The 22,225-nt window shown below is 39.0% G+C and overlaps 1 protein-coding gene across 2 annotated transcripts in view; it reads left to right on the forward strand.

The window, feature by feature from the left end:
• CDK14 (cyclin dependent kinase 14) overlaps positions 1–22,225 on the forward strand; it is a 582,146-nt gene that overhangs the window by 200,542 nt on the left and 359,379 nt on the right. The gene's annotated exons all lie outside the window — the stretch shown is intronic.

Below are 22,225 nucleotides of genomic sequence, written 5' to 3' on the forward strand. Positions count from 1 at the left end.
TGCTCATAGCTGTTTAACTATTATGCACCTCTGAATATGCTGCGTTTCTAAATTACATAGTTATATTTCTAATTGGAATGTGTAAACTGAAATTTAAAAATCAGTACCTCTTACGATCATAGCAATTCATGTTAAATAAAATAAAACTATCCTGCTATATACTCAGGTGTGGAGAAAAAAACTGCTGTGCATTGATGGTGAGACTGTCACTAACTGAGGAATCTTACATGTCTGATTTTGTTTGCAGAGCTCCACGCACATATTAATCTAGAGTTACTCTATATTCATGACTTTTAAGGAAAGTTCTTAAAAATGAGGGGATTATGCTACCTTATTAGTCATTTGTATTTCTTCTTTCTTGATTTTTGTTCCTGTTCTTTAATATATTTTCTATTGGTTTTTCTTACTGATTATAGATGCTCTTTATATATCAGCATCATGTATGTTGTAATATTTTCTTCCATTCTGTCATTTTTCTAAAAAGTCTTTTTAACAGTTATTTGATACATATAAATTTTAAATTTTTATGAGATGAAATTGCTCTATCTTTTGCTTTATTACATCCTGCATAGTTTCTCTACTTCAAGAGAATGAAATACCTTCTTTTATTAGTGGGATCTTTTCAGTTCACTTTCAGAAATTTTAGTATTAATAGCTTCACCTCTACTACATTTTTAAAAGTACAAATCTTGAAATAAGACTTCAGTTTATTTTTGCATTGAAGGAACCACAGTTACTTTTCTGCTGATCCACAGCAAGATAAATAACAGAGATTTACTTCAATAGTATTGTTAAGATATTGATGAACTAAATGTAGTCTGTCACTGGTCTGATTTGTTTCCCTGACCAGGGATTGAATCTGGACCACAGCAGTGAAAGCCTGGTATTCTAACCACTAGGCCACCAGGGAACTCCCAAGAAGTGTACTTTCTGTTTCACTTTCTCACCTTTCATTCTCCTTTTCATACCACTTCAGTTTAGTTTCTATCATTCCTGTTTAGCTAACACCAGATTTTCCAAGTGGGTAGCTTTTCTCTCTCTCTTGTGTTGTCTCCTTCTCTAAATATTATGGAGTTTTAGGACAGGGAAGGGGCCTTTTTTTCTCTAATCAGCACTCTTTCCCATGTGATTTTATTCATGAATTAAATAGCAGCTATAACATGATGACCTACACATGCCTCTCTTTAGCTAAGACCCTGTCTTTGTTTCCATTCTCACACATCCTTCTGCCTACCTGGCATTTCCTCTTGAATCCAGTAATATATAAAAATGATAATTTATTCCAGGAATAAAATATTTGTATTTGGTCTGATGGGATTGGAAACCACTGGCTGAGATGGAGCAATGGGTTCCCATTGAGCTGTGAATTTGATTATGGTAGGCCCTCAATGTTAAAGAGTAGGAGGGGGCAAAGAGTTTCTGGGCCAAGAGAGAAGCAGAAGGAAAATGATACTGGGCAGCAGGCATGCTCCTTAGCATGTGGGGTGTGCACTAGAATTAACCAGCCTAACCTTGTTAATGGTGCCTTCCCAGATTCAAGGTTAAGAGGAAGTTCCTAATGATATTAGAGGATCCAGCTTTGACAGTTGGGTCCATCAGTGGGAAGCTCAAGGTAAGAAGCAAGTAGGGTTATATTAAAGTTTTTGATGATCTGTCTGTTCATACTGGCTGGGTATGAGGCAAGGCCCTTGGGCACATGGTAAACCTTGAGATAAGCTTAGGAGCTGGCCCCAGGCTGCAGTCGTGTCATAGAATGCAGGGCTCTGTAGGTGGGACCTGGTTCTGTGGGTTAGAGAGCCTCTGAAGACTTTTGAGCTGAGTGTATTAGGAGGATAAATCTGATATTAGGATGTGATATAGATTAGATAAGGAGGAAGCCAGAAGCTGATAAATCAGTCATTCAGAGCAGTGCATATTTGAAATCATGAGGATTTGTTAGAAAGCAGTGACAAAAAATTATGTTGCTGAGAAAGAAATGCCAGACCTAGGTGAATTATTAGTTATAGGCAATTTGAGAGGGAAATACCAATGGTTTTGAGTTTGAATGAGTAAAAAAAACGGTGCCAGAGAGAGAAATAGTTTTTGATTGCATGGAGAATTGCTTTTAATACTTTGCAGTTTGAAAGGGCTATTATCCAATTTAACCTTCACATTAGCCTTTTGAAAGTTCTTTTTTGGGGGGTGTAGAATTTATATTGTTTGTGAATTCGTATTACTAATATGGAATTGAGGCTCAGAGAGGTTAGATGACTTGTCCAAGGACTTGAATCTTGGACCTAGACTTTCTTAGATTATAAAACAGTGTCCATACTAACTTTGTGGAGTAGTTGATTGGGGTTTTACACATTGGGGCTTGAGTTCATGAGACATCTATACAAAAATGTCCTTTTGTGATGTGGAAGTGTAGCTCACAAGAGGCCAGCATAAACAGTATATATTAACATGGTCTTTAACAAGTTGAACAAGTGGTAAGATTTTTATGGGAGAGAACTTTGAGTGAAAACAGAGAGCTAAATTGCAAGACAGTGTAGTGAGTTAGAAAGCCTCATATTAGAGTCTGGAAAGCTGGGTTTTGATCCTGACTGTTTTTCATCACCTTGCTAGTTTGCTAGGGCTGCCATAACACAGTACCACAGACTGAGTGGCTCAAACAGCATCTCATGGTTCCGGAGGCTAGAAGTCCGAGGTCAAGGTGTCAGGGCCCACCTTCTGATGGCCATGAAGGAAGGATTTGTTTCAAGCCTTTCTTGGTGAATAGATGGCTGTCTTTTCCCTGTGTCTTCACATCATCTTCTCTCTGTGCCTTTGTCCAAATTTCCTTTTCTTATAAGGACACCAGTCATATTGGATTAGGGTCCAATGACCTCACTTAATTACCTCTGAAAAAAATTCGATTTCAAATACCATCATATCCTGAGGTGGTGGAGTTAGGACTTCAACATATGCATTTTGGGAGACACAATTCAATCTGTAACATCACCTAATGGTGTTGGGCCTCAGTAACCCTACTTGCAGAACACAGGAGTTGGTTTGTGCCATCAGGAACCATCTACCTCTGCATTATGGTTTTGATTTCCCAAGGAGTCTTTAAACTCAGAGTTCTGAATTCTCTGGAGATGAATGGTACAAGAATTGTTGAGGCCTGAAGGAACTGATCACAACAAGACATTGTATTTTCCTTTGAATAAAATATTTTACGTTTTTCCTAATAAAATCTGACTTCCGAGTGATTTTTAATGGAGATAAATGACCATATAGTAAGAAGAAACTCTGGGCAGTTTTGGTTATTTGTTGCTCTCTTGCCTTTCATAAGTCTTATTTTTCTGCTATTTATGTGTGGAAGCAAAAGCTAGCACCATTGCTCACTCTCTTTTGCATTATTAATACTAGAAATCCATGCACAATAACTCCTCTGTGTACCTAGTGGTAGAACTTGAAATATTTAGGATCAGGGTGGTAGATGCTTGGGATATATTCATTTTTACATTTTTTACATTGATGAGGGAGTGGCATGGCTTGTTCAATTGAGAGGAAGCACTTTAATTTGAGTTTGCCTTTTTTCTGCTGCTTGGTCAATTTCCTCATTCACAAAACGTCAATAGAAGGAAGATTTCAAAGTAGGAAAGCACTGTGCGTAGTAAAGTAGCTTTCAAGTGGCTGCTTGCCACTTCTAACCTTTCCTGGGAATTCAGATGTTAACACATAATTTCCACCTAAAGTGGAAACACTTGTAAGCAACCCTAATCTTACCAGCTTTATGTCCAAAGATGGACTTTGAATTTTATCTTATAGAGCTAGAGTGCTTAATGGCTTAATTCAGGTTCAAGTGCTTTGAAACTCGTTCTGTCTTTGATGGGAGCTTAGAGAAATTAAGTAGCCATGCTGAGGCCAGCTTTTCTATTTTAACTTAAAATCTTTATATGATATCATCATGGTTTTTGATGGTACTGATAAAGAGTCAGGAGATACAAGAAAGGTTTGAAAGGAAGTAGATGAAATGTCTTAGGATACAAGAAAGGTAGCAGTTACAGGAAGGGAAAGATAGTTCAATATCAACATGTTAAGTTTGAGGTTGGATGTTGATGTGGCAATTGTTCATATGGTGTGCAATACAGATAATAGGCCAGTTGTACGTAAATTGGGGACCTTACTTGGCACTTCCAAGTACATGATCTCATTCAGTCTTTCAACATTGTGAGAAAGGTTGATGTTACTATCTTCATGTTAATAATTATGAAGCTGGGATCTAAAGAAATTTTTGTCCAAAGTCACACAAATAATTATGTGGTAGGTATGGAGTTCAGCTTGCATCTTCTACCTAGTACGCTGACACATGCTAGCCATTCAGTATGTGTTGAATGAATAAGTGAATGAATGAGTGAATAAATTCCAAATCCTTACTTTTTATTCTACTATACTGCATTACTGTTGACACAGAAACCTGTACGATCAAAATTGTATATAGAGACTTTCCGGCTGTTAAGAAGCAGACAGGTGAAGTTGGGAAAGCACCATACAGCAAAATTCTGAGTCTTGATGAAGACTGTGCAACTAGCTATGTGATGGTGAGCAAGCCACTTAACATATTTTGTCTTTAGTTTCTTTCTCTTGGAAATGGAGGGGTTGGACTATATGATCTTATATCTTCATGATTAAAATAATAGTACCAGCGTGGATCTTTTCCTGGATAAAGGATCTATAATTGTATCATCAGTATTCCTCATCCACACCTGCTGTAGTGTGATACACATTACTGTGCTTAGAATATTTCCTTTAAACTTTCTAATAATAACCCTTTATGTCTGTCACTGAAAAAATTAACATGAATTGCTTCAGAGCATTTAACAATTGACAAAAATTTTTTAAGTGAAAGATAAAAATCTATGAGTCTAGACTTTGATTGTAAGTAAGCTTATGTAAACTGCCAAAATTGTTATTCTTTGTAAGTCTGAGTAATTTGATGGGTGTCTGCCAATTGATATCAACAAAAAATTTCCAAGCTCTCAGATCATGTGACTTTAAAAACTATAAAAATCATGTATTTTCTTTTTCATGTTTTTAATTTTAAAGGATAAAGTTTTTTTAATGAAATAACTTATTTCTTGTCTGCTTTAAATTTGTAAAAAATTTTATATTATGTCTTATTTTATTTGGAAATACAGTTTCCAACTTGTATTTGAAAACATAAGTATTTTATTGGAAATATAAATTAAGCTATGATACATTTATATTTAAAACACATTTAGAAGAACTATGTAACTAGTTCTAATTTGAAGGCATTTATAACTGGCTAAAAATCTTTATAGACTTTTTTGGTACCTGTCATGCTAATAACATTTTAAAGATGCTACCTCATTTAATTCCCACAATAATCCTGTGTTAAATATAGATATTAGTATCTCCATATTACCGATGAGATAATTGAAGCCTAGAGATAAGTAAATTATCCTGTGTTACACAGTTTACTAGGAAACAGCTAAGTTAGGGTTTTAACTGGGGTCTTTTAAGTGAAGAGTTTGTTTCAAAGGTGATACCTTCCTCCCTTCAAAATTTCTTGGCTAATTTTTAAAAAGTGATGGGAATCCATAATCTACATATCAGCTGCTTGTCATGATAGTAATTATCATAGCTACTATCCGTTGCTTTATAAAAATACAATCCATTGGTATACCTTTGTTACTTCTCAGTATTTGAGAAACTGTTATACTGTTTTGCTGCTTAAGCTATGTTCTATCTAGTGACTTAGAAATAGTCAGAAGATGGCAAACTTTAAACAGTAATTAATTCATGACCACTGTCATGACCACTGACAGGATTTAGTATTATTTACCTTTGAGCTGTAATTTAAGATAAATTTCCTGAATGTTGAAGGAACTTTAAAGGATGACAGAAAACAAGGAGACTTTTTTTTTCTTTTTTTAAAAAATTTATTTATCTGTTATTTTTAAATTTTATTTTTGGCTGCATCGAGTCTTCGTTGCTGCACGTGGGCTTTCTCTAGTTGGCGACGAGCAGGGGCTACTCTTCCTGTGGTGTGTGGGCTTCTCATTACAGTGGCTTCTCTTGTTGCAGAGTGTGGGCTCTAGGTACGCGGGCTTCAGTAGTTGTGGCACACGGCTCAGTGGTTGTGGCTCACGGGCTCTAGAGCGCAGGCTCAGTAGCTGTGGCACACGGGTTTAGTTGCTCCGCGGCATGTGGGATCTTCCCGGACCAGGACTCGAACCCGTGTCCCCTGCATTGGCAGGCAGATTCTCAACCACTGCGCCACCAGGGAAGCCCAAGGAGACTTTTTAATATTCATTTAAAAAAATTGATAGGTCATGTATATTAGAAAGGAATTTGACAGTACCAGAAAGAGAGGATAGAGAAGGGAGCAAAAACATATTTGAAGAAATAATTGCCCAAACTTACTAAAGTTATTGAAAACTATGATTAGTCTGTTCTCCAAGAAGATAAATGAACCAAAATTAGGAGAAACATAAAGAGACCCATACCTAGACCCATCATTGTCCAACTGTTGGAAGACAAAAGACAAAAAGAAAATCTTGAAAGCAACAGGAGTAAAGCAACTCATTACGTACAGGAGAAAAAAATACGTTTAAGATCTAATCTCCCATCCAGACCAGTGGAGGCAAGAAAGCAATGTAATGACATATTTAAAATGTTCAAAGACAAGACAAAAAGCCTGTCAACCAAAAATTCTGTATCCAGCAAAACTGTCCTTCAAAAATGAAGGCTAAAGACATTTTCAGATCAGCCACAAATTGGGAGAAAATATTTCCAAATAATATATCTGATAAAAGATTTATCCCCAAAATATATAAAATATATAAAGAGGTCCAAAACTCAATAATTAGAAAACTCCCCCAAATTTTTTAAATGGATGATTTGAATAGATATTTCACCAAAGAAGATATACCAGTGGCTGATTAGCCCATGAAATAAAGCTCAGAGTTGTTAGTCATAAACAAAATGAAAATTAAAACCACAGTGTGAGGTGACTGTACACCTAATCCAATGGCTGTAATAGAAAAGACAGATAATACCAAATATTGCAAAAATGTGGAGTAACTGGAACCCTCATACATTGCTAGTGGGAATATCAAGTGGTATACTCACTTTGGAAAACATGTTGACAGCTTTTAATTTTTTAAATAAATTTATTTTATTTTTGGCTGCGTTGGGTCTTCATTGCTGCGAGTGGGCTTTCTCTAGTTGCGGCAAGCAGGCTTCTCATTGTGGTGGCTTCTCTTGTTGCAGAGCACCGGCTCTAGGCATGCCGGCTTCAGTAGTTGTGGCTCACAGGCTCTGGAGTGCAGGCCCAGTAGTTGTGGCTCACGGGCTTAGTTGCTTTGCAGCATGTGGGATCTTCCCGGGCCAGGGCTCGAACCCGTGTCCCCTGCATTGGCAGGCGGATTCTTAACCACTGTGCCACCAGGGAAGCCCTTGACAGCTTTTTAAAAAGTGGAATATTAAATTACCATATGACCCAGCATTTTCACTCCCAGAAATCTATCCAGGAGAAAGGAAAACGCTTCCACACAAAGACACGTACACATGAATGTTTCTAATGTTACTATGCAGAATAGGCAAAATCAGGAAACAACCTAAATGTCCATCAACTGTTGAATTGATACACAAAATGTCAAACATTCATATAGCAATAAAAAGGAGCTACCTACTGATAATATGCTTCAACATGTTTGAACCTTGAGGGACTTCCCTGGTGGTCCAGTGGTTAAAACTTCGCCTTCCAATGCAGGGGACACAGGTTCCATCCCTGGTCAGGAAACTAATATCCCACATACTGCAAGGCAACTAAGTCTGTGTACCGCAACTACTGAGCCTGCATACTCTGGAGCCCACGCCACGACTAGAGAGAAGTCCGCGCACCGCAACGAAGAGCCTGCATGCCGAAACTAAGACCCGATGCAGCCAAAAATAAAAATAAATAAATATTTTTAAAAAACCAAACAAACACGTTTGAACCTTGAAAACATTTATGCTCCGTTATATAAGCCTGGTTGTATATACATAAAATTCCCAGAAAAGGCAAATCTATAAAGACAGCAGATCAGTGGTTGCCTGGGGCTGGGTTTGGAAGAGGGGACTGACTGCAAACTGTCACCACTGTCTGGTGAGACAAAATTGTTCCAGTACTGGATTTTGATTATGGCTGGACAAATCTGAGATACGGTAATGGCTGCAGAGCCCTACAGATTTACTAAAAGTCATTTTATTTTATATTCACAGTGGGTATCTTTTATGGTTTATATTATACCTCAAATAAATGTTTTCCTAATTCTATTGAAATGTATATTTATACACTTAGCTAAAAAATAGAAGAAAATGAATATAACACTAGTGATGATTAAATCTTTAATTATTAATTAATAATAAGTTAATCATTAAATTGTTAAATCTAGAAAATCTTTATTCCTCTTTATCCCAACTTCTCTAAACTCTGTTATTTTTATTATCAGAAATAAAACTTATTTTGTTGAATATAAAAACTGGCACCTCCTATTCTCAAAGATCTTAAAATTGATTAGTGGAGAAAGATAAACACGTTATCAGTTGAATTATAGGATCTAATTATAAATGTCTATAGAGGGGAAAGAGTGAGAGGGAAACTGTTGATAAGTCAAAGAGCCTTTAAATTAGTGATGGAAGAGGTGGTGCCTGAGTGATGTTGTTCCGACAGTCACAAGGAAGATTTTGAGGGTCTCCTGTTGGTGTTACCCAGCCTGTCCTGTCATTATAAGAAACATGGGCCACTTCTACGTCAGAACTTAAAAAAAAATTACTCCTACTCACGTGCCAGAAATTGTCTTCTAGTTAACAGTGTTGACATCAGTGATGTTGGATGTTTCATTATTCCAGGAAGGCAGAGGGTGAGGGATAGGAGCTGTCTCTGTGTGCTGAACTGAGCTGCCCTAAGCACATGGAAGAAGGAAAGAGACAGCCTATAGAGCTGTGCTAAAGAACCTTTGAAGCCACATGTCATTGCTGTCAGTTTTTGACAAATAGCTTTAATCACAACACACTATTTGTTCAGTGAGATAAAATAACCCAACAGAAGCAAAAAATCGTTGTATAATTTATGCAGCCAAGAAGCTGATTGTAAATGGCGATCGACAGGTTGAACTTTTATGACTCCATAGTGGAGAAGCAGCCAGAGCAGCTATATATTGGAGGAAGGAACGTCCTTTACCCTTTTCAAGCCTGCATCCTCCCGATCCCTCCCCAACTCTGCTCTGACCATCTTTTAAGACCTTTGTTTTTTTGTTTTTTTTTTTTTGCGGTACGCGGGCCTCTCACTGTTGTGGCCTCTCCTGTTGCGGAGCACAGGCTCCGGACGCGCAGGCTCAGCGGCCATGGCTCACGGGCCCAGCCGCTCTGCGGCATGTGGGATCTTCCCGGACCAGGGCACGAACCTGTGTCCCCTGCATCGGCAGGCGGACTCTCAACCACTGTGCCACCAGGGAAACCCTAAGACTTTATTTAAGTGCTATCTTTTCCCTGAAACTTATTTGGTTTTCACAGAAATAATCTTTTTCCTTTTCTGCTCTTTTTGCTTGCTCTGCTTTTGTTGTTGTTGTTTTCTCCTTTATAAACTTATCTCTTAGCACTTTCTGCATTATACTTTATGATGTGCTCAGTTGTGTTCAGTTGTAAACTATTGATAACCTCTGGGGCCTTTGTATTCTGAGGGTTGTGGTATGAAGCCAGCATTGACTAGTCATGTCCCAGCTCTTTCTCTGCTGCCACCAAAATGGAACTAACCAAGAGTCCAGTTAGTGTTTGAATGGAATTTAAACAGTAATGAAAAGGACCATAGTGGTTTCTGGATTAAAAAGAAAGAGCTCTGGTGTGGACATGGAAGAGATTTGGGCTGAGCTTAAATTATAGTGTCTTAGTTGGTTTGGGCCTCTATAACAAAATACAGAGACTGCATAGCTCATAAACAGCAGAAATTTATTGCTTACATTTCTGGAGTCTGGAAGTCCCAGATCAGGGTGGCAGGATGGTTGGGTGAAGGCCCTCTTCCAGGTCGAGACTTTGCACTGTATCCGCATGTGGTGGAATTGGCTAGAGAGCTCTGTGGAAGCTCTTTTTAAAGAACATTAATCCCAATTCCCTGGCGGTCCGGTGGTTAGGATTCTGGGCTTCCACTGCAGGGGGCACGGGTTTGATCTTTGGTGAACTAAGATTCTGTGTGCCGTGTGGCACAGCCAAAAAATAAAAACAAAAATTAAAAAAAACAATTACAGAACATTAATCCCATTCATGAGGGCAACAACACCCTCATGACCTAACCACCTCCCAAAGGCCTCACCTACTAGTACTATCGGCTTTGGGGATTAGGACTACAAAATATGAATTTGTTAGGGGTGGAGGAGGTACAAACATTTAGACCATAGCAGATAGGTAGGATTCATGTAAGGAGAAATGAACAGAGAAAGGCATGCCCGCTAGTGTAGCTGACTAAGGTAAATATCACTTCTTCCCCTCCACCTCAATCCCATCACCAGTTTGACAGCCATTGAGGAAGTAAATCTCTTGACAGTGGGGTGTGTGGGTTGTTCCTAAATGTTTTCTTATGAAAAGTCTACCTGTTCCTGTTTTCTTTGATAGTCTACTAAAAAGATAATTTGGGTATTGTTCTGGAAACTTCTGGGTTTTTTTTTTCTTAACTTTTTGTTGTTGTTACTCTGATATTTGTTACTATGTGTTTCATTGTTGACCCTGAATCATTAATGTGGCCGGGGCACCTGGGATAATTGGTGAGGAAAAAACCAAGAGACCCAGGGATCTGCAAGAGAATGCCATGAAGCCTGAGAAAGGGGAGCTAGAACAAGACACTGAAAAGGAAGAATGTGTCCAGTTGAGGGGGATTAATAAGGAGCTAAGAACAATTTGAGTGTCTTAGAGTGAGTTTGAGGTTGACAGAACCATTTATAGAAACAGGAAGCCAGAGGTGGCAGCAGTTTTATGGCCAGAGGGGTTGAATAGATGTTACATATGCTGAACTTGAGGTGATAGCCATTTATACCAGTTAGAAATCACCAAACCATAGGATTTTAGAGCTGAGAAGAATTTTAGTGACCATGTCATCTGGTTCCTTCATTTTACAAAAGAACAAACTGAGTCCTAGAGAGTTCAGTAGGTAGTTTGAACTACCAGGATCAGGAGAGCTAGGCCTGGAGTGAAAGTCATGTTGAATCATCATTGTAGAGAAGATGGTCGGAGATCTGGCGGTGAATCACATCTTGAAAATGCAGCCCTCACCACAGATTATAACTGATCTCAGTGGGAAGTGCCAAAAAGATACATCATTTCGGTTTTTCTCTATTTCTCATTTTCTTCTGACATTTTGGAATGTGGTAGAACTCTTCAGAAGACCCATCAAATAATTCCTATTTTAATTTTTTAAAAAGCAGATTAATACCATATGTGGAGAAAATGTACCATACAGTTTATTGTGGGAAAAGTTAAGAAGTAGAAAGTTAAAGGAAATTTTAGTGTAGGACATTTGTATTTTTGGATACATGCCATCTCAGTCAAGTCCCTGAGTATACTCACAAGAATTGAATTGATAATAGCACTTTTTAAAAGTGGTAACAATTTGAACAGGGCCCAAGAAAAAGAATTAAAGGAAATAATAAGCAAGAAATTGGCAGTGGTTCTGTTGTCTGTGAGCTGATACTTCTTCCTTCTGTCCTGAAGTTTAGGGCTAGTATGGGCAGGAACCAGCAGCAGGGGTCAGTTTTAATGATGACAACTTGGTTTCACAGAAGTATTTACGATTATAAAATTTTCTTCTTGAAGGCCAGGATTAATTTTTCTGGAGGGGCGTTTTTTTTTTTCCTGGAGATTTGAGGCAGTTTCCATGATGAGCAGCAGATTGTTGGGTTTGTTTATTTAAGATGACCTGGGTAGTATTTTAAAAATTCTAAATGCATAATAGGCATTTAATAAACAGTTGTCTATTACATGACTTTCTAAGTGCCTTTAAACTTGTTTTTTTTTTTTAATTAATTTATTTTTTGTTGTTGCGTTGGGTCTTCGTTGCTGTGCACCGGCTTTCTCTAGTTGTGGCACGCGGGGGCCACTCTTCATTGCGGTGCGCGGGCCTCTCACTGTGGTGGCTTCTCCTGTTGTGGACCACGGGCTCCAGGTGCACGGGCTCAGTAGTTGTGGCACACAGGCTTAGTTGCTCCGCGGCATATGGGATCTTCCCAGACCAGGGCTCGAACCCATGTCCCCTGCATTGGCAGGTGGATTCTTAAGCACTGCGCCACCAGGGAAACCACTCCAAGTGCCTTTAAATGTATTAAAATAATTGTAAGCCTGTGGGAAACAGTTAAACATTTCTACTTTCCCTGGGACTTCCAGGGTTGATGTGCATCTGGAGTAGTTCTTTCCCTCTGTTACATTAATACATTTGGAATATTACAGATGGTTGATGGTGTTATAGGGAACCAGTAACTTCCACCACCGACCCATTCTAACCAGCAGATTGGAAACCCACAGAGTTGATAACCAGATGGATTCGAATGCATGTGCATCTGACCCTACAGCACAGCTCTTAACACGAGGATGTACCACTTCCTAGAGGCAGGATCGGAGAGATTAAGACTTAACCCTTAAGTGATTTGTACTTGACTGGCCCAGAGCCATAAATCAGTACCCAATTCATGCTCCAAACTTCCTTTCTTAGCCTAACACATGCAGCCATCTCTAGCAGAATCATGCATGTGTTAGAAAACAATCGAAATTTGCCTGGCAGGATTCACCCATAACCTATTAACTGTTGGAACATAGATTAACCAAATACTAGACATCCTGCTAATTTTAAGTTGATTAATATTGCAGAACTTATTGATACTGCTCATCGTGGAATAATTAGTGCAAAAGAAAATATTTTTAAAATGTTGCTCTATCAGGGGAGCTAAATCAAACTGAAAATAGAAAAACATGAAAACACAGCTGCTTATGATACAATTTTGTTTTCACATGCAGGCTTGAAAGTTTTCAGAATTAGAGAGCGCTGGTAGCTTAACTACAGCTTGAAAAACTATACTTTCAGATACTTCTTATGCTTCCAGAAGATTTTTACCTCAGTAGTAGATTATTGAAAATACTTGGCTGACAAGTTCCTGCCTTTTTTAAGTAAAACCTTCTTCAATCTATAATGTTCTGAGTAAAGAAAAATCTTAAAACCCACAAAGAACAAATGGACAATTTTTTTTGTGTGTGTGTGTATAGATGTATAATTTGTTACCCAACTTCTTTATTTGTTGTTGTGTTATTATACATATTGCTGTACTTGGAGCAAAAATATGACCAGAGAAATATATGGGTATATTATTTCAATGATTTGATAAACCCGTGTATTGCTTTTGGGCTTCATAAAGCATCTAGGCAAATCCTTAAGTATGGTGATATATTGCCTTGGTCTCTGCATGGAGTTGCTAGTGGAAGCTTTATGCGTCATTGGAGGGCAGTACATGGCCTTTTGTATTTCAGAGATGGACTATAATGCAAAAGCAAATTTGAGATGACAGTCAAGAGCTAAGGTTTTCAAACCTATAGACTTTTCTTATGAAGAATGTTTATTTTTCTTTGCTTGCAAGTAAGTAACTGAAATGATTTGTTATGCATATGTGGCCCATAGGATATCTAGGAAGCTTTCTTCAGTGCTGATATTTCCAGACTACAACCCTTTCTGTATACGTGCACATGAAAATACACATTGAAACATCCCTCCGAATTAAAGCTTATTTTAGGTAACTCGTGTTGTTTAATAAGTGCAATTCATGTTTTTCATTTCCCTGGTGAGTGTGATTTTTAAAAAAAAGACGTAGACATAAACATGTAGGGAACTGTCTTCCTTTTAATTGCTGTGGGTCCCCTGAGTTCATGGAATCACTCGAAGCAACTTGTAGTCTTTAGAGAAGAGAGAGAAGACATTTTTGAAAGGTTTTAAATGGTCATTTAAAATGCATATATTAATGTAGAAAACCAGCCTTTTGAGAGCTGCCAGATTTTTGAGGAATGTTAACCTTCTCTCAGTTGGAAGAGGAGGATTTCTAATGCTGAACATTTGTCCTTTCTCTTGAGGAGCAGTGAAATTCCCCCCTTGGAAGCAATTTTGGTAAAAGAATAATTTAACCAGAAATCAAAATGCTAAGAAAGCGCACACGGTTGTTCAAACACAGGAATCAAATCTTTTATAGGATTTTTCAAATAAAAACTAGAATGTTTTCCCCTAAAGGTTATGAGTGAATTCCACTTAGCAAAAACTCATGACCTTTTCAAATTCTTGGTCATCTTTAACACTATTTTGTTATTTGACACTGTTTGCTGCTATCACTGAAGAATTGTATGTCCCTTGCAGCATTTCACTGGGCATTCTGTTGTATTTTTATCTGCTAAATCTGGCATCTTGAAGACCCCTTTCTTCTCTGCAGAGGCCTTATCTTTGTGCTTCCTGAGGGCATCCTGAAATCCATGGTTTTGATTCTCCTCACTTCCTCACGAGAGTTCATGACCCTTATGGTACCAGCTGTCACTTCTCTGTGCCGATTTCCCAAACCACATCTCTAGCCTTGACTATTCATGCCCCCAAATTCAGGCAACCTAGTATAACTCATTGAATGTGCTGCTACTCTCTCCAACTCAACCCAACTCAACCCAAGTGTTTTGGATGCCCCAGGACCAATTATCTCATTGTGTTCAGGCATAACATTATTTTCACTGACTGAGAGAAATTCGTTTATCTGTGCTGGGGTCATGTTACGTTAGACTCCTCTCTCTCCATATATGTAATCGGTCTCCATGTTTGCAGAGTTTCATCAAAATGACTTCCACTTTCATCCTCTACTTTTCCATCTTCCTTACTGTTTTCCTATCCAGATATAAAGTAGTGAAGGTCTTGAAATAACTTTCATTCTGGGCTCCTCTGATTCATGGGTCCAGCCTTTCAGTTTCTTCTACATTCGGCTGTTGGATTCATCCTCTTTAAGCATTGTCTTAGGTCAGGTTCCCTGGAAACAGGCTCAGTGGCAGGGCTGCATGCAGGTTAATGGGAAGTGCAGGTACTTTCACCTGCAAGGAAGTAAGGAAGGCAGGTTGAACAGAGAGAAGTTCACTTGCAGTGAATGTGTAACTGATCCTATAGAGTGCTTCAGAGCTGGGATGGGTCTTCAGAGCTCTCACAAATGGAGGCAAAGGACCAGACCCTTCAACACCCTCAGCTCTACCAAGGCGCCTGATGTGACTCATTTCACAGTCTCTGATTTCCTCTCCTGTATGGCTCTCCTTTTCCCTGTAACCATGTGTTATTCTCTCCCTTTCTGCCTCCCCAAGTGCCTGGTTCTGAGCAAGTCACCCCCTGAGAGGAGGCATGAACTGGGGGAGGCTGTTCCTGAAGCCAAGGGCTCTTCCCACTAAAGTACACAGCGGTGGAGCAGTAGCTGAGAGATGGGTGTGTTGGCAGTGAGGAGGGCTGTGAGCTGAGCCCTACAGGATTCGCTCCAACCACATTCAACATTGCCCTTCCCTGTGTAGGAACCTGAAGTGCTTCCCTCCTGTCTGCTTCATCAGGGTCAATGTCTCTGCCTCACTATGAAGGGCCGTCCATTATCTGGCCCTACCATACCTATTGCTGAACTCGGTTTCTCACCGTCCCCTGCCTGCCCTCCAGTGCAGTAAGGATTATCCTCGGTGTAGAGTCTGCTCTGTAGCCTCCTTGAGATCCCTGCCCACAACCTCCACTGCCCACTGTCACCCTCAGGCCTTCAGGCCTTGGCTTCTGTTGTCCCCCCACCTGCAATGTCCCTTCCTCCAAGTCTTCTGTTCTTTCATACCGAGTCTGTTAGTCCTGCTCATAGTTAGTACTGTACAGTTCTGTACTTCATTGTGTATTTTATCACATTTCTTCAGCAGCTTTGTGTGAGCTGTTCTTGTCTTCAGTGCTATATTATTTTGGAAGGTGGCACGTAGTATTTCATTAGTATTCTTGGCAGAATCCAGCAGAATGCTAGCCTCATAGTAGAGGATCAGAGAGTGGCTGTTTTATTCCTTGATTATTTATGTAGGTGGCACAGCCAAAAAAGTTAATTCTGAGAGTGATGAGATGGAAGGAGTTTGCTAGAAAGATTGTATTTGAGCTCAAGGGATGAAATTTTCTGAAAGAAAGTTTCAGAGTTTCAGAGTCACAGGGTTTGTGTGGCTCCTTAGTGGATGAGCTTTAGTACAATATGAATTAATAGCAGTTTCCTTATCCTCTTCTCCCAGTTCAGTCTCTCTCACTGTACTGGGGCCAGCGCAGCCTGGAGTTCCTTCCCTGTGATTCTCTTCCCCTTTTAGGAATTCTGCATGGACTCTGAGCTGGGCACTTGACTACCTACTTTATATGTTATCGAATCCACACAACTACCCTGTGAGGTATAGCTGCTGCCATAGCCTCCATTTTATAGGTGAAAAAAACAAAGCTTCAGGAAAAGGGATGCAGCCACACAGTTAGTGAGGGAGTGGGACAGGTGTCCAAAACCGTTGTAGCTGTCTGCATCATCCTAAGAGTGAACACGTATTTGTAGAGGATAGTACCACAATTGTTTTGGAAACAACTGCTCTGAGGGAAGCTACCTTCTCAATAATTCTACCTCTGCTCTTTTAAATCCCAGTGGAACAGTAGCTAATAAAAGGTAGCATGGTTTCGTGGAAAGGATGTGGGTGTGGAGTGAGAAGAACTGGTGTCAAGCCCTTGCCACTGGTTAGCTTTTCAGTAGTCCTGGACAAGTTACTCAGCAAAGCAGGGCATTAATTTCTTTAAAGTATCTTTAAAAAGGGTTGAGAAATACTGTACTTTTCCGTTTTGCCCTATGGGACTACTGTAACCTTCTCCTGGGTTTATGAATTGTCAAGTGCTACAAAAGAAGTTATGTTTGTTAACAGTGTAAAGAAATACACATGGTGGTGATAATAATAATAATATGGTGATGATGATATAATACCAATAATAATAATAATAATTTAAAATAGTAATAAAAATAGACAGTAATAGCTTTGCATCAAATGGCCACAAGGATTGAACTGCCCTTTGCTGACAATATGTCAGATATTTGCTGATTAAGTTGTTTTGGTGGATTTGTAGTTTATGCCCTTCTTGGCTCAAACAAGCAATTATATTCTCCTCAGGAAATCATGAAAGGTTACCTTTGGTTGTATAGCCTATGCTGTTGAAATTTTGGCTTCAGTTCACAATTCATGGCCAAATTAATATCTGAATCACTTAAGGTCTATTCATAAAGAATAGGATTATGTACACAACTAAAGTTTATGTACTTAGCTGTTAAGTGTGAGTTTCACAGTGTAGCCAGGAGGTAGAGACTACTTCTGTACTTTGTACTACAAGTCACAGGCTGAAATGTAGCCATCTATGAGTCTGCAGTTGTGTTTATATGTAAGTGAGCATCTGATTTGGGCCGGAGCTTGCTAATTTAGTGGAGGATGCCTCCAATTTAGCAATTGAGATTTGTAATGGGTCCCTAGGGCCCTCCAGGAAAATTTTTGTATAAATGAGATAATGGTAACATTTTAGTCATTTGAAAATCATCTCTTTTAAGTAAAATGCCTTATGAAAACCACTAAAACCATATAATTATTTCTAAAAATTAAATTCAAGTACTCTTAGAGGAATTTTTCAGAGCTAGAAAACATTTCATACTCATTGTTTTGGTTGCCCTTGCCTTTCTTGCTGTGGTATAAGTAGTGGAGACGTGTATAAAGCTGATAACTTAGAAGTGATTATTTTTAGATCAAAATTTTTTGGATGACTTTTTTAAAAAAAAGATAGCTTGATACGCAAAGTATAGCAAATATAGTTCTTACTAACAGAACTTTTCACATAGGATGAACTTTAATATTAGGGACTTGGGAAATAAGTGTGAATTATTTTTAATGGATTTTTTTGCTAATAGGACTACTTCTGTTTGACTAAATTTCTATATCATACATTTATTTATCATTGTTTAAAACTTTTATTAATTATGTTTTGGAAAGGACCCCTTAAGGGTAAATTAACATCAGAATGATCACACAGAGTGTGGTAGTTATGCTTCTGTTAGTCAAAACTCTTAGCAGTTTTATTTTTTAAATTAAAGACCTGATTAGTCATCTGGATAGAAATTTCAAGAAACTGCTTTTGCAATTATAGCTATCTTAGGAGAATTCCTTTCAGAGAAATTGAGCAAGGATGCCAATTAATTCCAGCTGTTGGAGTGAACTGTATGTGAATGTCTGAGTTCAAGTTCTAGGAACTTAGGGGGAAGCTCTTAAATGCTATAATTTAGCAACCAAAAAGCCTTGTATGCCATTGTCCACTTATTTGATTAAATTCTTAAATGAAACACTGATTTCTTCATTTCTTTTTTTATGAGCTCAGTATCCCTGGCACTGCTGGCCATATCTGTGGAGAAGTTTGAAGGCAAAATTGGGGAAGGTCAAAGAAAGAAAGAAAGAAGGAAGGAAGGGAGGGAGGGAGGAAGGAAGGAAGGAAGAGGTGAGAGAGAGAGAGAGAGGGAGGGAGGGAGGGAGAGAGAAGAAAGAAAGAAAGAAAGAAAGAAAAGAAAGAAAAAAAAGAAAGAAAAAGAGAGAGAAAAAGAAAGGCTTAATTTTTAAATTTTTTATTGTTTTAAAATTTTCTTTTTCTCTAAACTTGAATACTCAGTTACTTACGCATGTGTTTTTTCTTTTTTGCGTGTGTTTTTTAAATTAATATACTTTGCTTTTTTAGAATAGTTTTAAGCCTACAGAAAAAATTGAGCATAAAATACAGAGAGTTCCCATACACCCTTCTCCCGTGGCACAAAATTTGTTAAATTGAACATTATTAACTAAAGTCCATAGCTTACATTAGACTTTACTTTGTGTTGTACAGGTTTATGGGTTTTGACAAATGCATAATAACATGTATCCACGATTACAGTCTTCTACGGAATGGTTTCACTGCCTTGAAAATCCCCTGTGCTCTGTTAATCACCTCACTACCTTCACTCCCATCCAACCCTTGGCAGTAACTGATCTTTTACCATCCCTATAGTTTTGCCTTTTCCAGAATGTCCTGTAGTTGGAACCATAGTGTATGTAGTCTTTTCAGATTGGCTTCCTTCATTTACTAATATGCATTTAAATTTCCTCTATGCCTTTTCAGGACTTGATTGCTCATTTCTTTTTAGCACTAAATAATATTCCATTGTATGGATATAACATATAGTTAACCATTCACCTACTGAAGGACATCTTAGTTGCTTCCAACTTTTGGCAACTATGAATAAAGTTGCTGGAGGCATTCTTGTGCAGGATTTTGTGCAGACATAGGTTTTCAACTCCTTTGGGTACTTCAGTTTTTTTACCTAGAGAACAAGTAGACACTGAATATATAGATGAAAGTCAAGATAAACACACCATTCTTATGCGAGTGGGAGGCTGGGAGCGGGGAAGATTGTTCACTTTAAATTATGAGTCCAGCAAAGTTTGCAAACTCCAGCCTTTCTCCTGCCAGTGGGTAAGCGGACTTCGGGGAGAAGCTGGAAGGATGTTTTCCTGCTTGGTTACCATTCGAAACAATCGAGAGGAGTACTAATAAACAGCCTTAATCAGTCCCAATTACAGACCTAGTTAATTAAATTCCCATAAACACTTTTAAATTGCATGTATAAATTTAATGTATTTTGTTCTTTTTAAGCATTCGAGTGCCTTGATCTAATAACCAGAACTTCTCAAAGTACCTAAACTATTCTTATAAACCCAATAATACAAAATTTATAAAGTTTATCTTAAGAATTCCAATACTAAGGAGAACCTAGGAAAATTCTCTTACACCTTTCAGTTTAAAATCACAAATTTAAAATAAATTAATTTGAAATTACAAGTATAGTCTGTTAATATATCAAACTGTCTTAAACATAATAAACATTTTATCAACTAAATATTGAACTTTGTCCAGATGATCACACAACGATTCCTAAACTTAACATCAGAGATTTTAATACTGTGGGTTCGACTTGATCATTGTGTCTCTATTTATTTATTTTTTAAATTAATTAATTAATTAATTTTTGGCTGCATTGGGTCTTCCTTGCTGCGTGAGGGCTTTCTCTAGTTGTGGCGAGCGGGGGCTACTCTTCATTGCAGTGTGCAGGCTTCTCACTGCAGTGGCTTCTCTTGTTGCGGAGCATGGGCTCTAGGAGCGTGGGCTTCAGTAGTTGTGGCTCGTGGCTCCAGAGTGCAGGCTCAGTAGTTGTGGCGCACAGGCTTAGTTGCTCCACGGCATGTGGGATCTTCCCGGACCAGGGTCGAACCCGTGTCCCCTGCATTGGCAGGCGGATTCTTAACCACTGCGCCACCAGGGAAGTCCTGTGTCTCTATTTAAAACTAAACATTCCTGGAGTTCTTCTCACCCAGAGTGATTTAGAGTTGTCATCCCAGGAAGAGCAGGTTCATTATATAAAGCGACTTAAGTAATTTACCAGCCAGAGGTCTGAGACCTGGTGGAGGGCATGGATGTCACGGGTATTCTTCCCTAGCCACTGGAGGACATGCTACACAATTTTGTATAGTCAGTATCACACCTGGAGGATTCCAGGTCTCTATTCTTAAATAATTCTTTTACCTCATTTGAATCTGCAGTCCTACAAATCAGAGGCACTTAACTTCTTTCAGCTAATCTCTTCTACTTCTTGTGGAATTTTATATTCTTTTCATATTTTTCTTGTCTGGTTAGGTCAGAACTCTTAAAGCTGTTTTGATCTACTACTACTGAATTCTCTGTATCTCTCATACCTGTCTGTCTCAAGCCGCAACACTAGAATCTGGCTCATGACAGCTATGCTGAGTTTCCAGCTATGTCTGACTGAGATACTTATCTGCTTATTGAATGACTCACTGACTAAACAGTGACCGTGAATCATGGTAAGGAAAGGTAAAGTAGTATCCTTTTAGAGTTCAGATATTTGAGGTCTTGTGTGACATTTATATTATATGTAAATGTATTGTTCTAAAAGTGGCAGGGGTCTTCCCTGGTGGCACAGTGGTTAAGAACCCACCTGCCAATGCAGGGGACACGGGTTCAAGCCCTGGTCAGGGAAGATCCCACATGCCGCGGAGCAACTAAGCCCGTGTGGTGCCACAACACTGAGCCTGCACTCTAGAGCCCGTGAGCCACAACTACTGAACCCGCGTTCCACAGCTACTGAAGCCCACGTGCCCTAGAGCCTGTGCTCAGCAACAAGAGAAGCCACCGCAGTGAGAAGCCCGCGCAACGCAACGAAGAGTAGACCCCACTTGTTGCAACAAGAGAAAGCCCACGTGCAGCAACAGAGACCCAACTCAGCCAAAAATAAATAAACAAATAAATAAATTTATAAAAAATGAAAATAAAAAAATTAATGTGGCAGGGTGAATTTCAAATACAACTAAAGGCTTTTCACAAAAGATTCATCGTGAAGGACAATTTTGAGATGAGGTTATTAGGATTGACTTGCCTCTTTCTCTCACCTCCTACATCTAGTCCATTGATAAATTTTATTGGCTCCACTTGCAGATCAGATCGGGAATCTAACAGCTTCTCACCACCGCCTCAGCTGTCGTTATATCTAGCTTGAGCTCTATTGTTAAATAGCCTCTTGGTGGTTTTTTTCTTGTTTGTTTGTTTTTGCTTCCACAGTTACCCCCACTCCTGTCCATCGTCTGTCTTCCACACAGCAGTTGGCTTGATCTGAAAACATAAATCAGATAGGTACCACTGTCAGCCCTCGTATGGCTTTAATCGTAATAGACTGAAATCCAGATTCTTTACCTATATGTCCTAGATCCTGGCTTCTCTCCAGCCTCGTGTCCGATAAGTGTCCTTAGCCAGACTGGCCTCCTTGCTATTCCTTGACCTGAGGTTCTCCCACAGGACCTTTGTACTTAACTGTGCCTCTTCCTGCGACTCTCTACTCTGTAATATTAACATGTCCCTCACATCAAGAATTACCTCCTCAGAGACGTATTCAGGGAGTACATCTGACCATCTGATCACCCTTTCTGATTTCAACTCCCTCCCTATCCCTCCTCACTCCCCCGGCACCGGCACTGTGCCGTAGTCCCCATCACTATGGTCTCTTACTGGTTAATTTTTATTCATAGTCCTCACCAGCAATTGGCATTGTCC

The sequence above is a fragment of the Delphinapterus leucas genome, chromosome 9, assembly GCF_059928025.1.
Source record: "Delphinapterus leucas isolate spDelLeu-1000000601 "Yukka" chromosome 9, BTC_Dleu_Yukka2, whole genome shotgun sequence".
NCBI lineage: Eukaryota > Metazoa > Chordata > Mammalia > Artiodactyla > Monodontidae > Delphinapterus > Delphinapterus leucas.